Source organism: Euprymna scolopes, chromosome 38, assembly GCF_053919585.1.
Source record: "Euprymna scolopes isolate OS-2025 chromosome 38, ASM5391958v1, whole genome shotgun sequence".
NCBI classification, from domain to species: Eukaryota; Metazoa; Mollusca; class Cephalopoda; order Sepiida; family Sepiolidae; genus Euprymna; species Euprymna scolopes.
Genome location: NC_136519.1, coordinates 90,332,094 through 90,346,191, shown reverse-complemented (window position 1 = coordinate 90,346,191; position 14,098 = coordinate 90,332,094). Strand labels below are relative to the sequence as shown.

General features: G+C 39.4%; 1 long non-coding RNA gene across 1 annotated transcript in view; it reads right to left on the bottom strand.

The window, feature by feature from the left end:
• Positions 1 to 13,437, bottom strand: part of LOC145263238 (uncharacterized) — a 39,651-nt gene extending 26,214 nt beyond the window's left edge. Inside the window, exons 1-2 of the long non-coding RNA XR_013864503.1 lie at positions 13,320 to 13,437; positions 4,859 to 4,896 (exon numbers count right to left, since the gene is read on the bottom strand). This is a non-coding gene — a long non-coding RNA (uncharacterized LOC145263238). The remainder of the gene's footprint in view (positions 1 to 4,858; positions 4,897 to 13,319) is intronic.
• Between the last annotated feature and the right edge of the window lie 661 nt (positions 13,438 to 14,098).

Below are 14,098 nucleotides of genomic sequence, written 5' to 3'. Positions count from 1 at the left end.
GTAACTTATCTTGCCTTTGATAACATTTATTTGTTATATATTTGTTTTTTGACAACTTTTTCGAATCTATGTGTACAGTAATACAAACCCTACATTTTTTCTTTTAAATCTTAAAAAGTTTTGTAAGTATATTTTTAAAAAATCTTGCTCGCGAACATTCGGACATGTCTGCTTTTTGACGTGTTTACAACCAACCAACGGCAATGTCAAGGTCGAACAACCGGTGTCACTTGGGATGTTCGCCTATCTTTGTTGTCTGCTACCGGGATATCTAATCTTTACTTGATGCTTATGCATTAAATAAAAAAACACTAAAAACGTATCCAGCTAGGTAAAAGAGCTACTTATCTTACCTTTGTAAGCATTTATTTGTTATATATTTGTTTTTTGTTTTTGTTTTTTTTTGTTTTAGCACTTTTTTGAATCTTTGTAGGCTGTAATACAAACCCAAAAATCAAAACTTTCATTAATATAATGACTTGGTGACCTCGAATGTGTCAAAGGGTCAAATAACATAAAACTTTCGCTATCTACAGTAGTTGAGGAGTGAAACAAAAATGTAGTAGGCAAAAAAAAAATAAATGTTTTGTCAGCAACAGTACAACTTCAAAATAGTCAATATCGCCCACCTCCAGAAGAGAGGGAATTCCTGTCCGTGATAACCGTGGTAAAAGAAGACACACTCCAATCACCAGAAACACCCACACACACAATTTGCAGGACACTGCAGACTCGTCTCTAGCCTCCTGCTTTTATAGTGGCCGGGAAATTATCCATTTGCATAATCACATGAGAAAGAAACGTGATTTTCCGAGAGTTGCATGGGGTAAACGCTAATAAAAACCCCCGGACGCCATCTTGGAATTCTCTTTTTCCCCCCAACCGGTGACACAACAGACGTACCCGAGGTAAGCTCTTTTTTCCCTCATTTTAGTTATTGCTACTTCTGCTACACTCCCCCCTGATGTCATGATCACAAATGGGGCAGGGGGGCAGTCGTCTCTGTCTGGTACTTCTCCAAAGAACCGGAGGCAGCACTTCCTCCCTGCCATCCTCCTCATCGCCATTATTGCCACCAGTCTGCTCCATAGGCGGTGTTTCACAATCAGGGCAGGGGGGCAGTATTCGTCTCTGTCGAGTACTCCTTCGTAAAGGCAAGACGGGTGGTCCTTCCTCCGCTTCTTCAGTATGTACATTATATGGCTCAAAATCCTCTCCGTCGTCCTGCATCATACTCTCTGTCTTTTCAGAAGACATCATACTGTCTGAGTCTCCCTCTTCCTCCGATGTAACAACATAATGGCGAGGGCGCAAATCCTTCACGTGACGAGGCACACCGTCCACCAAAATCGACTGAGGGCTGATCACCTTGGTCACCTCACCCTTGCCGAACCTCGTGGTACATCGATTTTGCGGTCTTTTGACCCATACGCGATCTCCAACCTGGTAAAAGCTGTTCTTGGGACCTGGGGACGCAGTTGCGAGATTGGTCTCCTTTACTCGAACTTCGTATTGATAAATCCTGTTGGCAGGCGCAGTGGAGGGAGATGTGTCGTCTCTTGGTGTGATGTTATACCAGTAGACAGCCTCCTGTATGGGACAACACATTCTAGCCGCTATTCGTTTCACTGTACGGTGACATCGCTCCGCTATGCCATTCCTGGCTGGGGCGTATGCACAATGGAATCGCAAGTGAACTCCCCATTTACATGCAAATGCTTGGAACATATTGCTGCAGAAAGCTGTGTCATTGTCTAAAAGGAGTTCATGCGGCGCGCCACGCTCGAGGAACACTGCCTCCAACTGATGAATCACGCTTGCAGAGTCCTGCTTTGCCAATTTCCTCCAAATGGAGAAATGCGATGGACCACAGTCTGTTAAAGTTAAAAAATGGAAGGTGCCATAATGCGTGATATCCATTCCAATTCTCTGCCAATTCTCATTAACTTCCAGCTTTCCCTTTTCCCACCTGACTGGCGCTGGGTCGCAGCCAGCATGCATCTTCCAACACAGTTTCACACATCTCCAAGGCTGCCCCAATTGCTAGGGAGCTAGCATCGACCCATACATTCAGCTCTTTGCCGTCCACACACCAATTTCCCTGTGCCGGATCATTCTGCTGCGCAGATTTTAAGGTTTCGAACATCATACGATGTAGTACGGCATCCCTTGCTTCATCATCCCAGCCCTTCGTTACTGAACTTACTCTCCTTCTGAGTATTCCGCAAGCCACACGAAGCCAACCGCATACCGGAAAGTGCCCGACAAGTCGACCACACAGGGAAAAGATTGTTCGTCGCGTAACAATACTGGGAGCCTCCGGAATTGCATTTCCTCGCTTCCACCGTAGTTCATTGCGTTCCATCCTGACTGCCAATCCCAGCACCCGTGCACCGTCCTTCAACTGCTCCGGGTTCTTGCACTCCAACCCGAACTGCGCGCACCACGTCTTCATTGACAAAAATGTCATCAATGTAAGCAGATGCTGCGCGGCTTATAACTTCTTCCTGAGATAGTACTTCGCTGACAATTGCTCTCATTATCAAGGGAGCCACATTCAAACCAAACCCCAGACGGGTCAGACAGTATTTTTTCCCATCGATTTCCACAGTCTGGTATGGCCACAGTGTCTCATGGACCCGGACTTGTAGGTATGCTCTTCTGAGGTCCAGTAGAGACACGTTAGCACCTTTTTGTCTCCACTCACGCAGCTTAGCCGCACAAACATCTGCGTTGGCCGTAAATGCGTCTACGTAATGATTTAGCTCCCGGTAGTCCATCACCGGGCGCACTTTGGCTTAGTTCTGCTGTATCACAGCCATCAGGGGGGGGTCCCAATTTATCCTCTGGGTATGGCACGAGCCAACCATTATCTATCCAGGTGTGGAGCTCCTGCATGTATTCTTCACGAATTTCTGCTGGCACTGGGTACTCTGACACTCGATTATGCAGCCTTTCAGGGGGGTGGTCCACAGACCATTTCCACGATGCGGTCCACGTTCGGTTTTGATGGTCAAAGGTAGCAGTGAAATCTGGTTCATCGATAGAAATGGCTGCGCATTTAATACTTTTCCTGGCGCCCAGCCGCACTGATCCTGTAGACTTGACAACGACACCTCCTAGAGCTTTTATGGCATCGATCCCTAGAAGTAAGTCAAATCCCAGTGGCTTGCCATGCACCACCAACACATCGACTCTGGCAGACACAACTTCATCAGTGGATACAGAGACCGTTCCAACACTGCAGCACGCATGGGACATTCCACCAATTGTGTTGACATTTACGTTTGTTTTCCTCCAAGACCGGCACCGGTCTGCATGTAAAATTGTTCTGGAGCATCCTGTATCAATAAGCGCCAAACATCGTGTCCCGTCAACATGGATGCTTATCACCGGGAGCGTCGTGTTCATATCTTGGTTGGGAAGGAGACTGGCGCTTATGCGTCCTCCCCTTGCTCGTTTCCCGAGCAGTTCCGAGCCCAGTGTCCACTCTCACCGCAACGGTAACACCGTGTTCCACGTTTTCGACAGTCCCTTGCAAGGTGGCCTTTAACATTGCATTTGAAACAGGTCACGTTAACAGGATTATTCTGGGCCCTGGTGTTGGGTGAGCGTGTGGCCACAACCACATCCTGATTTTGTTCGCCAGTCGCCGTCAAAATTCTCGCTCTCGACATTAGCTCCCCCATGGTCAGGGTTTTGATGTTCGGCACCTGTTGAAGAGCAATTGAGATGGTGTCAGGGAATCCAGTGACAAAAATTAATTTTGTGAGTCTCTCTAAGCCATCTCCTGTGAATCCGGCCAATCCAACCAACTGCCTGATTTTGTTGGCGTACACATCCACACGTTCACCAGCCCATCTAACCATAGATATTTTTCTATATGCTGCAAACGCGTCATCAGTAAATGCCTCCTTTAATCGAGCCTCAATCTGGTCTATTTTCTTTTGATTGTCCTCCTCCATTTCCATGTAGAGGGCCAGCGCATCGCCTTCCAGGTATAAAGGTAGCAGACTCGCTACGTCATCCACCTGCTGAAGTTGTGCGACAAGTCTCACTTTTTTCAGCCACGCTACAACGTCTCCCTTGCCAGAGAACGGCTTGATAATATCACTGCTTATCCGCACCTTCGCCATATTCGGGCCGAAATAGCTTGAAACAAAAATGTAGTAGGCAAAAAAAAAATAAATGTTTTGTCAGCAACAGTACAACTTCAAAATAGTCAATATCGCCCACCTCCAGAAGAGAGGGAATTCCTGTCCGTGATAACCGTGGTAAAAGAAGACACACTCCAATCACCAGAAACACCCACACACACAATTTGCAGGACACTGCAGACTCGTCTCTAGCCTCCTGCTTTTATAGTGGCCGGGAAATTATCCATTTGCATAATCACATGAGAAAGAAACGTGATTTTCCGAGAGTTGCATGGGGTAAACGCTAATAAAAACCCCCGGACGCCATCTTGGAATTCTCTTTTTTCCTCCCAACCGGTGACACAACAGACGTACCCGAGGTAAGCTCTTTTTCCCCTCATTTTAGTTATTGCTACTTCTGCTACAAGGAGACTAGAAGCCGCCATTGCTGCAGAAGTAGGTCCTGCACTGCAGATGAGCCTCGTTCTGACATTCGGAAAATTTAGGTTAACAACCGGGGAAGATACCGAAAATAACGCGTTTGAATGAAGATGGATATAAATAATACTGTTAAAATTAATTTCTTAATTTTACTTAAAAACAAAATGTAAACATATATAAACAAAATATTTTAGAAAATAATTTATTTTTAAATAAAAATTGATTGTAAAGAAAATTTTTTGTAAATAATTATTGAAAAATATTGCAAAGTGTTTACATACCTGGTTCTTTGGGATAATAAGGGCGCCTCAAACCCCACCTTCCAAAAAAAAAAAAAAAAAGAAAAAAGACAACAAACGAAAAAAGCTTTAGTGTTTTTTACTATTTTAAAGCGTTTTTTTTTATGGCGGAAATTCTTCAAGGTTTAAATGTATTGTAATGCTTTTATTGGTGTCGAAAAACGTTTTTCAGCGACCACATTACTTCCTGTTTACTTTCCTCCCCACGAGGGCAGAGTTAGTCACAAGGTCGGTTTTTAATGTAGAGGAGCATTTGTTACTAAAAATCGAAATGGTGAAATATAAAAGCAAGTTAAGCTAAAAGTAAAAAGACATTAAAAAAATAATTCAAAGAATTAAAGAAAGACAAAATTCAAAGAAATTTAGAACATTTATTACTATAAACATAACGCAGAAGTGAAAATAAATAAATAATTGCAACAAAAGGCAAAATAAGTCAACGTTAAAAGGAAACTCTGTTCCGTCTGCCTGCTTCCCACCTGACTACAACTTGGATTTCTTCAAGTCCAACGTTAACAAATTCCTAATGAACCGCCCCCTTAAGTAAACACTTCATCAAATCTCCACACTAACGTACTGTACTTGCAATAACCCTTATCCCTGAGTGGCTTCCGGGCCTTGATAAGTGGTGACCACCGTGTAAAAAAAAAAAAAAAAAAAGAAAACATTTTTTTTTTAAACAGCAAAGTTCAAATATTTGTTCGCATAAAGCAGTTCAACGAATTTTTTTTTTTTTTTAAATAAAGAAATATTTTTGTAAATAAAGCAGTTCAGGGAGATTAATTTACAACTTTTCCAAAAATGGTTCATGCTTTTTATATCCATCATTTAAAGGGTCAATAATGGTAGAAGCACTGGTGCCACATGTCACATGATCTGACTGTTCAGGCTCGTCTGCAGGACCTACTTATCTAAGCTGAACCCAACTATTGTTAACAGGTTGTGGGTGTCTATTTCCTTCTATAGCAATTGTAAAGAACGTTTGTATAATAAAAAACAATAATTAAAAACAAAAGCCGCGGTTGCATAAATATTTGAAAATGCAATAAAGATAAATACATTTACTAAACAATAGGGGCTGCCAAAACAATGTGAAAAAAAAGAAAGCATGATTCCGTGACGTCAGACTTGTGTTAACTTAAGAACCATGGAAAAGCAGAAGCGACTTAATGATTTTTTAAAACCTCTGTTTATCTTCTTCAAACTGAAATTAATAATTAATCTTTGTGATAATTTTGTTAGGTTTTAAGATTTACATAGTTTAATGATTAATAATATTATAAACATTTGTATATTAAATATTAAATACGGTTTTACGAGTGTTTATTTGGGTAACCATCGGCTTCCATACTTTTGTTCAGTAAAAAGAGACAAAGAAAATATGTGGGGGGTATATTAAATGTCTAATATTTGTGCAATAATATTTTCAAATCGGTTTTAATTTGGCAGTAAAATAGCTGGCAAGAGTCATGTTTATATTAAAACTTAATATTTAAAAAGAAATTGAAACAATTAAAAATTTATGTTATAACAGAACATTTTGAAATAATGGAATTTTAATCGTTTTAATCGTTTAAAAATTAATTAATTTTTAGAAAGTTTCTTTTTCTTGGCAATTCAACTGATTTTAGTATATATTAATTAGAAAAAAACGCTATTTAAATAACAACCATAATTATATTAAATTTATAGCATTTTTTAATTGCAACTTCAAGGTAAGTTTTTGATCAATACGTGTATTTAAATTTTTTAAAAATAAATATTTTTTACTTATTTGAACTCTTATGTTTCATAATAAATAGAAATTTGATAGATTTAAATATATTTTGTTCAAATTTCGAAAAAATAAATGGGAAGGGGGGATACGTACTAAATATTTTCCCTCCTATATTTTACAAAAACTGCATTTTATATGTAATTTCATTCTAAAATGTATAAGTATCGAAAATTTCACGAATATTTGATTTTTAGTTGATTTTTGCTAAATTTATTAAACACGACTATGTTTTCAGGTTCAAAATGCTACCAACATGGGAACGTTATTTTAAAGCGCCAATTATACAAACAGGATTTTTGTCTCACAATTTCATTATTCTCGTACGATGAAAAAATTTTTTAAAAATCATTACTAGTGTTACATTCACGGGTTAGTATCAGAGTGAAGACGACACCGAAGTTAAAATTTAATAGCAGCTTTATTGAGCGGCCATGTTATAAGACATAGTCCTCCTCCTTTTTTAGGAGAGTTCTATAGAAAGGGGAGAGGGCAAGTGAGGGCAGTGGTAAGGGTTTAGCTATACGCAACATCTCCCCCCCCCGTCAGGGAGGGTGTTTGTTCATTTTGTTTTCTTCAAAGGGGGAAGGGGTAGGGATATGGTTTTGAATGGCAACATGGGGGAAGGGTGAATTATTCATTTGCTATAGCGTGCAGGTTTTCGAATAATGCGCCCTGAGCGCGTGGTCCGCTGTTGGCTGTCATTCCTTTCACAAATGCTTTCTTCAGTCGGTTCATTTTCCTGTATAATCCTTTCTTTTTGTAATATGAGATTGTCAGGCTGTATTTGGGACTGAGGGTGATCATCAGCTGTGTGTGTTTCTTGATGGTGTGCTGGGAAGGAATGTTTTGAATCAGGCGTTTTGCACAGGAATCGCCTGTTTCGGTGGTATCATTGTCCGTCTCTTGCTTCCACTTCACAGGACCTACCCGTCATTCATTTTCGGACCGTTGCTTCCCTCCATTCTCTTGTGTAAGGACTGTGTGGCTGAACTCAAACATTCTCACCCACATTGAGGCCTTTTAGCTCTTTTCCCGTCTTATGGTGCCTAATCCTCCTGTTTCCTCCATGCTTCATCAGTTGAATGTGGGTAACAAAGCTTGAGCTTTAATTTGACAGCTGGTACTGTTGATCTTATCCTTCTACCAAAGAGTCTTTGTGCTGGGCTGGTGCTTTGTCCTTCAGTTGGTGCATTGCATAGGTTCAACAGTCCCAGGAATGGATCTTATCCTGACACTTTACATTTCCAGAAGAGGTGTTTGGCGATTTTTACTGCTGCTTCGGCAGCACCATTTGCTTGGCTGTTGCCTTGCAATATTGTCTCGTGTATGAATAGCAATTTCCTTGCAAATTTTCTTAATGCATAAGACGAAAATTGAGGACCATTGTCAGATGGCAGTACCTCTGGAATTCCATGGCTTCTGATGTGGGCGTATTCAGTTTGTCGATTTCACAGAAATTGCTATGTCTCTCTACTGTGATCAGATAGTTATTCTCTCCCCATGATTGGAGGTCTGCTGCTACTTGTTTCTAAGGTCTTTCCGGCACTGGTGTTATGATCTGTGCTTCTGCTGCCTGGCGGTCTGCATAGGTTGCACAGATGCCACAACCTTCGATGTATTGTCTAATCTCTTTAGACATTCCTGGCCAAAATATGAGGTCCCTCGCTTTTCACAGACATGTATTTATGCTGAGGTGACTGGCATGTCCTTTTTGTTTCATCTCACTCCACATATCATGCGGTATGACTATTCTCTGTCCTCGCAGTATTAGCCCATATTGTACCATGAGTTCATCTCTGTAATCAAAGAACAGTTTAATAGAGTTGGGTAAGCTTTCCTTATTATGAAGCCACCCCTTAGCGATTACTTCTGCCAGTGCTCTCATGTTAGAGTCCTCAACTGTTTTTGGCAAATCTCTGCGAGCTTGTGGTTTTGTATCGACTGCATTGTCAGATTATTCACTGACATTATTTCTTCCAACTCTGGCTTGCTTGTTGGTGCTCGTGACAGCGTATCTGCTAATGGGATATCTTTCCCTGGCTTAAATCGTAGTGTGTAGTTGTATTGCTGGACCCGTACCAGAAAGTTCTGTAGCCGTTTTGGTGCCTTTGATAGGGTTTTTGCTGATTGAGACGAGAAGCTTGTGGTCAGTCAAAACTACTACTTCTCTTCCATGTGTATAATGGTGAAATTTCTCTAGGCCGTATACAACTGGCAGCATCTCCTTCTCAACTTGTGCATATCTTTGTTTGGCATCTGATAGGGATCTACTTGCAAATGCAATTGGTTTGTCAACCTGTATTAGCGCTGCTCCTAACCCGTACTCACATGCATCATTCTCCAGAATCAGCTCCTTGTGGGGGTCGTAGTATGTAAGGACAGATGAGTTAATGATAGCTTCTTTGATAGTGTCGAATGCTGCTTGTTAGGAATCTGACCATGACGACGGGACTTTTTTAGTGAGGTTCTCGAGGGGGTTTGTCACTGTTGCAAGATTTGGAATAAATTTCCCTATGTAGTTTGCCATACCAAGAAATCTGCGGAGAGCCCCAATGTTTCTTGGTGCCTGAATGTCAGTGATAGCCCTTACTTTTTCTGGGTCGACTCCAATGCCGTCTGATGTGATGCCCCATAAAAGTGACTCCAGTTTTTCTGGGTTGAGTTTGTTATTGTTTGGCATTTCTGGAGTAGTTTGTGAAGCTGTCTGTCGTGTTCTTTTTGGTCTTTCCCATAGATTGCCAAGTCATCTACAATGATAACAACTCTAGGCATGTCTTTGGAATATCTCTGCTTAGTAGTTCAGGCCAAATGGTAACCGATGCCAGCAATATCAGCCGAAGCATGTCTGAAAGGTGGAGTCACTGGATTCATCATCGAGCTCAACGTGCCAATACCCTGATGAGAGGTCAACTTTTGTAAATACTTTTGCATTTCTCATGTCATGAAGGACATCCTCAAGAATTGGTAGGGTGTAGTGCTCTCACATGAGTGCTTTGTTGAGCTCATGAGGATCCAAGCATATTCTCATTGTCCCATTGTTTTTCTTATGACAAGTTAGCTAACCCACGGAGTGGGTTTATCTACTGGTTTGATCACTCCTAATGTGGTTAATCGACTTAACTCCTTCTTCAGTTCAGAGTGTATAGCTATAGGTACTCTACGATTGGGTATTATAGTTGGTATTGCTTCTGGCTTGAGTGGCTTGCCCAGTTGATCATCGAACATTTCCTTGTAGCTTTCCTCTATGTTAACTGCTGCAACACGGTGGAAGTTCTTCTGCTTTATCTCCACAAGGCCCATTTGTACGCTCGCCCACAGGCCAAGCAATGGCTGGCAATCATCTCCACCCCTAAACACTACAAATTCACTGAGTAGGTTTGCTGCATTTTGGGGTTTCTTATCTTTCTTCGGCATACACCAAGTGGCTTCATCAAAGACCCATTGCACATTGAGAAGACTCCTTTGTATGGCTGTATCCTCTTTGCAAACATTTCAGGGAGGGTATTAATAGATGCCCCTGTCTCAATCTGGAAAACAACTTCTTTTTGTTCAGAAGCATAAGGCCCTTGCCTTCTTTTGCCTGTTTTGTTTTTTGGGGTTTTATCGCATTCGCCCAGTGGGTGTATTGTTCATCCTCCTCTGTTGAGGAAGTATCAAGTTGGTGTACTCGTGGTGGGGGTGCAATACGTTTCTTGCTTTCATACATTTGTGTACTCTGTCTCTGTTTTCGCATTCTTCTGTCTTTGTTGGGACACTTGGATTTGAAATGCCCCTTCTCATTGCATGCATGGCACAATTTGCCATGGGCTGGGCATGTTGCACTTTGGTATGTGTGCGTAGCTGCAGAATAGGCATTCTCTTTTGGAGACAGGTTCCTTCATTTGACTGGTTTCACGTACCCTCATCACCTGGGCTATATCCAGTCCCATTCTTTGACTGTGGGTTGAGGCCATTTCAACCGCTCTGCATATGTCAACACTCTTCTGTAGGGTAAGTTGCTGTATCTTCAGTAGCTCCTGTTTGGTTAATTGGTCACGGACACCTTCTAATATCTAGTCCTGCAGAAGTGAGTTACTGCATCGGGTACAAAAATTACACGTCTTCAACAGTACTCTTAAATTGTTGTAAAACTTATCGAAAGCCTCTCCCTCACCCTGTTTCCTCTGATGGAACGCAAATTACTCATAGGTTTCGTTGAGAATTCCTATGGAATACTCCTCCAGTGCTTGTAGTATATTCTTTACAGTGCACTCCATCTCCAGGGTGTCAAACTGCATGCCCTGGTATATTTCCATGGCGCCATCGCCCAAGCAGTTCTCCAGAAGGGCAACCTGAATTTCTCGTGGTTTATGGTCCAGACCAGTCAATGAGTAGTTGGACCATCGTTTATGAAATATTTTCCAGGAGTCCGCCTTATTCCCACTAAATATGAGTAGTTCTGGTATTAGTTGCAGCAGTCATATTCTCTTTGGCGGACATCACCGTGAAGCAAAAGTGTTTTGTTTTAAAAGTTAATCAATGTAAAGAGGCAGAAAAAGAAAGAGTTTTGGCAAGAATCACTTGTGACAGCAACTCAATATCAATAATAACGATCATAATAATAACAGACTGCACAGATTAGCAGGGACCACAAGGCGAAGGGAAGTCATTAATTGGAGCGACCGACTGATAAAAAGAAAACATAGCAGAAGTTAAAACCAAAAGTAATACTGCTTACACGTTCTTTGATGATTTGTCGGTCTCCTTGGATGTTATTATTTCCATAAACACTGCTGCTACCATGTTACGTTCACGGGTTAGTATCAGAGTGAAGACGACACAGAAGTTAATATAATAGCAGCTTTATTGAGCAGCTATGTTACAAGACATAGCCCTCATCCTTTTTTAGGAGAGTTCTATAGAAAGGTGAGAGGGCAAGTGAGGGCAGTGGTGGGGGTTTAGCTATACGCAACAACTAGTTTATTTTGCCCTTCTTTTAAATGGTAAAAAAGTTATATTGATAATATTAATTTATAATAAAGTTACATCGTTTTACATATAGTGGGGGGTAATTCTGTGGTGAATTTTGGAGATGCCTACTAAACAAATACTCATAATAATCAAGAGAATTTCGGACACTGAAAACATACACAAATTATTAGATTCTTCGAGTTTATATTACTATACACATAGATTCAAAAAAGCTGTCAAAAAAACAAATATATAACAAATAAATGTTATCAAAGGCAAGAAAAGTTACTTTTCTACCTAATTGGATTTTTTTGTGTGTGTGTTTTTATTTAATGTGACAAGTTTATTCAGATCGAAAAAATAAAGTGTTTAATGATGTATTGGAAAATTTTAAATGGTGCCCGACTCTCTCTTTAACATGGTAAGTTTGGAAAAATTAGTTAAAAATTATATTTAAAAAAACAAACTATACAAAATACTGCTAGAAATTCGCTCAATATGTTACCCTGACATAGGCTGATATTTCTAATGGTATTTTGGAGAGTTTCTTATTTTTAACTCATTTTCCCAAATTTACCGTGTTCAAGAGCGAGGCGAGCGCCATTTAAAATTTTCCAATACATCGTTAAACAGTGTATGTTTTTCGAGCTGAATGAACATATTGCATTAAATAAACACTAAAAAAAGTATCTAGTTAGGTAGAAAAGTAACTTATCTTGCCTTTGATGACATTTATTTGTTATATTTTTTTGTTGTTTTTTGAAGGGTTTGTATTACTGAACACATAGATTCGAAAAAGTTGTCAAGAAACAAATATATAACAAATAAATGTTACCAAAGGCAAGATAAGTTACTTTTCTACCAAATTGGATATATTTTTCGTATTTTTATTCAATATAACATGTTTATTCAGCTCGAAAACCATACAGTGTTTACCGATGTAATGTATTGGAAAAATCAAGATGGCGTCTGACTCTCTCTTTAACACGGTAAGTTTAGGAAAAGGTGTTATAAATAAAAAAACTGGGTAAAATACTGTTAAAACTCGCTCAATATAAGTTACCGTGACATAGGTTGACATATATTCGGCGGGTTTTTAATAGTATGTTGTCTAGTTTTTTATTTATAACACCTTTTCCCAAACTTACCGTGTTAAAGAGGGAGTGAGGCGCCATCTTGAATTTTCTAATACATCGCCACATCGGTAAACACTGTATGTTTTTCGAGCTGAATAAACATGTTACATTGAATAAAAACACGAAAACTATATCCAGTTAGGTAGAAAAGTAACTTATCTTGTCTTTGATAACATTTATTTGTTATATATTTGTTTTTTGACAACTTTTTCGAATCTGTGTACAGTAATACAAACCCTTGGTTTCTTTTACTATTAAAAAAATTACTTTAAATCAAAAAAAAGTAAAAAAAAAAATCTCTACTCTATTTAAACACTTTAAATATTTTTATTTTTAACGGAAACGATAAAATAGTTGTTTTCCAGATTTTTAAATCATTATTAAAACCAAAATAAAAACATTAAGCACAATCGACAAAGAAAATTCTACAAGAAAAAAAAGTTGTGTAGTTTTCAGTATTTTTATGATGATTATTCGTTTAGTAAATGTAATTATCTCCCTTACATTTTTAACGTATTCTGCAAATGCAAAAATAAAAAAAAATAATAAATCGATACTAAATTCATGTAGTAATACTTACTTTTTGTTTTTTAAGTTGCTTTCGACTAACTTTAACTGCTTTTATAAAGGAAACAATTTCTCAGATGTGACTAACTTTGCAAACTGAAATTAAAATTCAAGATGGCGAACGGAAAAACAAGTTCGCAGAAATAAATTGAAGAGGAAAATTACAAAAGAAATTATCTTGAAATAAAGCCTATATCTTTGGTGAATATTACGGATAAAATTCGCATTATTTTACTTATCTCAATATTTTAATATTTACATGAGATAAAAAAGATTACAGGTTTCATCTTCATTAAATTGATATTAACTTACAGCAGAAGACAGTTCAAGAAGAGCTGGTATTTGTTCAGTGTGGAAAAGCTATGCTCTCAAGCATTAGCTCATATTTGAAAAGGGGTGACTTATAAGGAAAGTGGTTTCTCACTCTACACTGACCTTTAGGGAAAATCGTAACTTACTAAGATAGCGCGCGCGTGCATGTGTGTGTGTGTGTGTGTGTGTGTGTGCGAATTATATGGTTGGATCGCTTGACAAGAAAAAAAAAAGAAAGAAAAAAGGGCGATTCCCATTTGCTCTTATACTTAATGGTCACGCATGAATAACACAAACTATGAAAATGAGATCATATCAGACGCATAAAAGTAACCATGGATTGAACAGGACGTTGAGTTAGAATAATGTGCTTTGCAGACCAGATCATGCAATCCCTCATAATCTCATATGCTGCTTATGCATTTAATGCATATGACCAGTTCGTCACTCAACAGCTATGTCCAGAGGAAAAGCTAGACA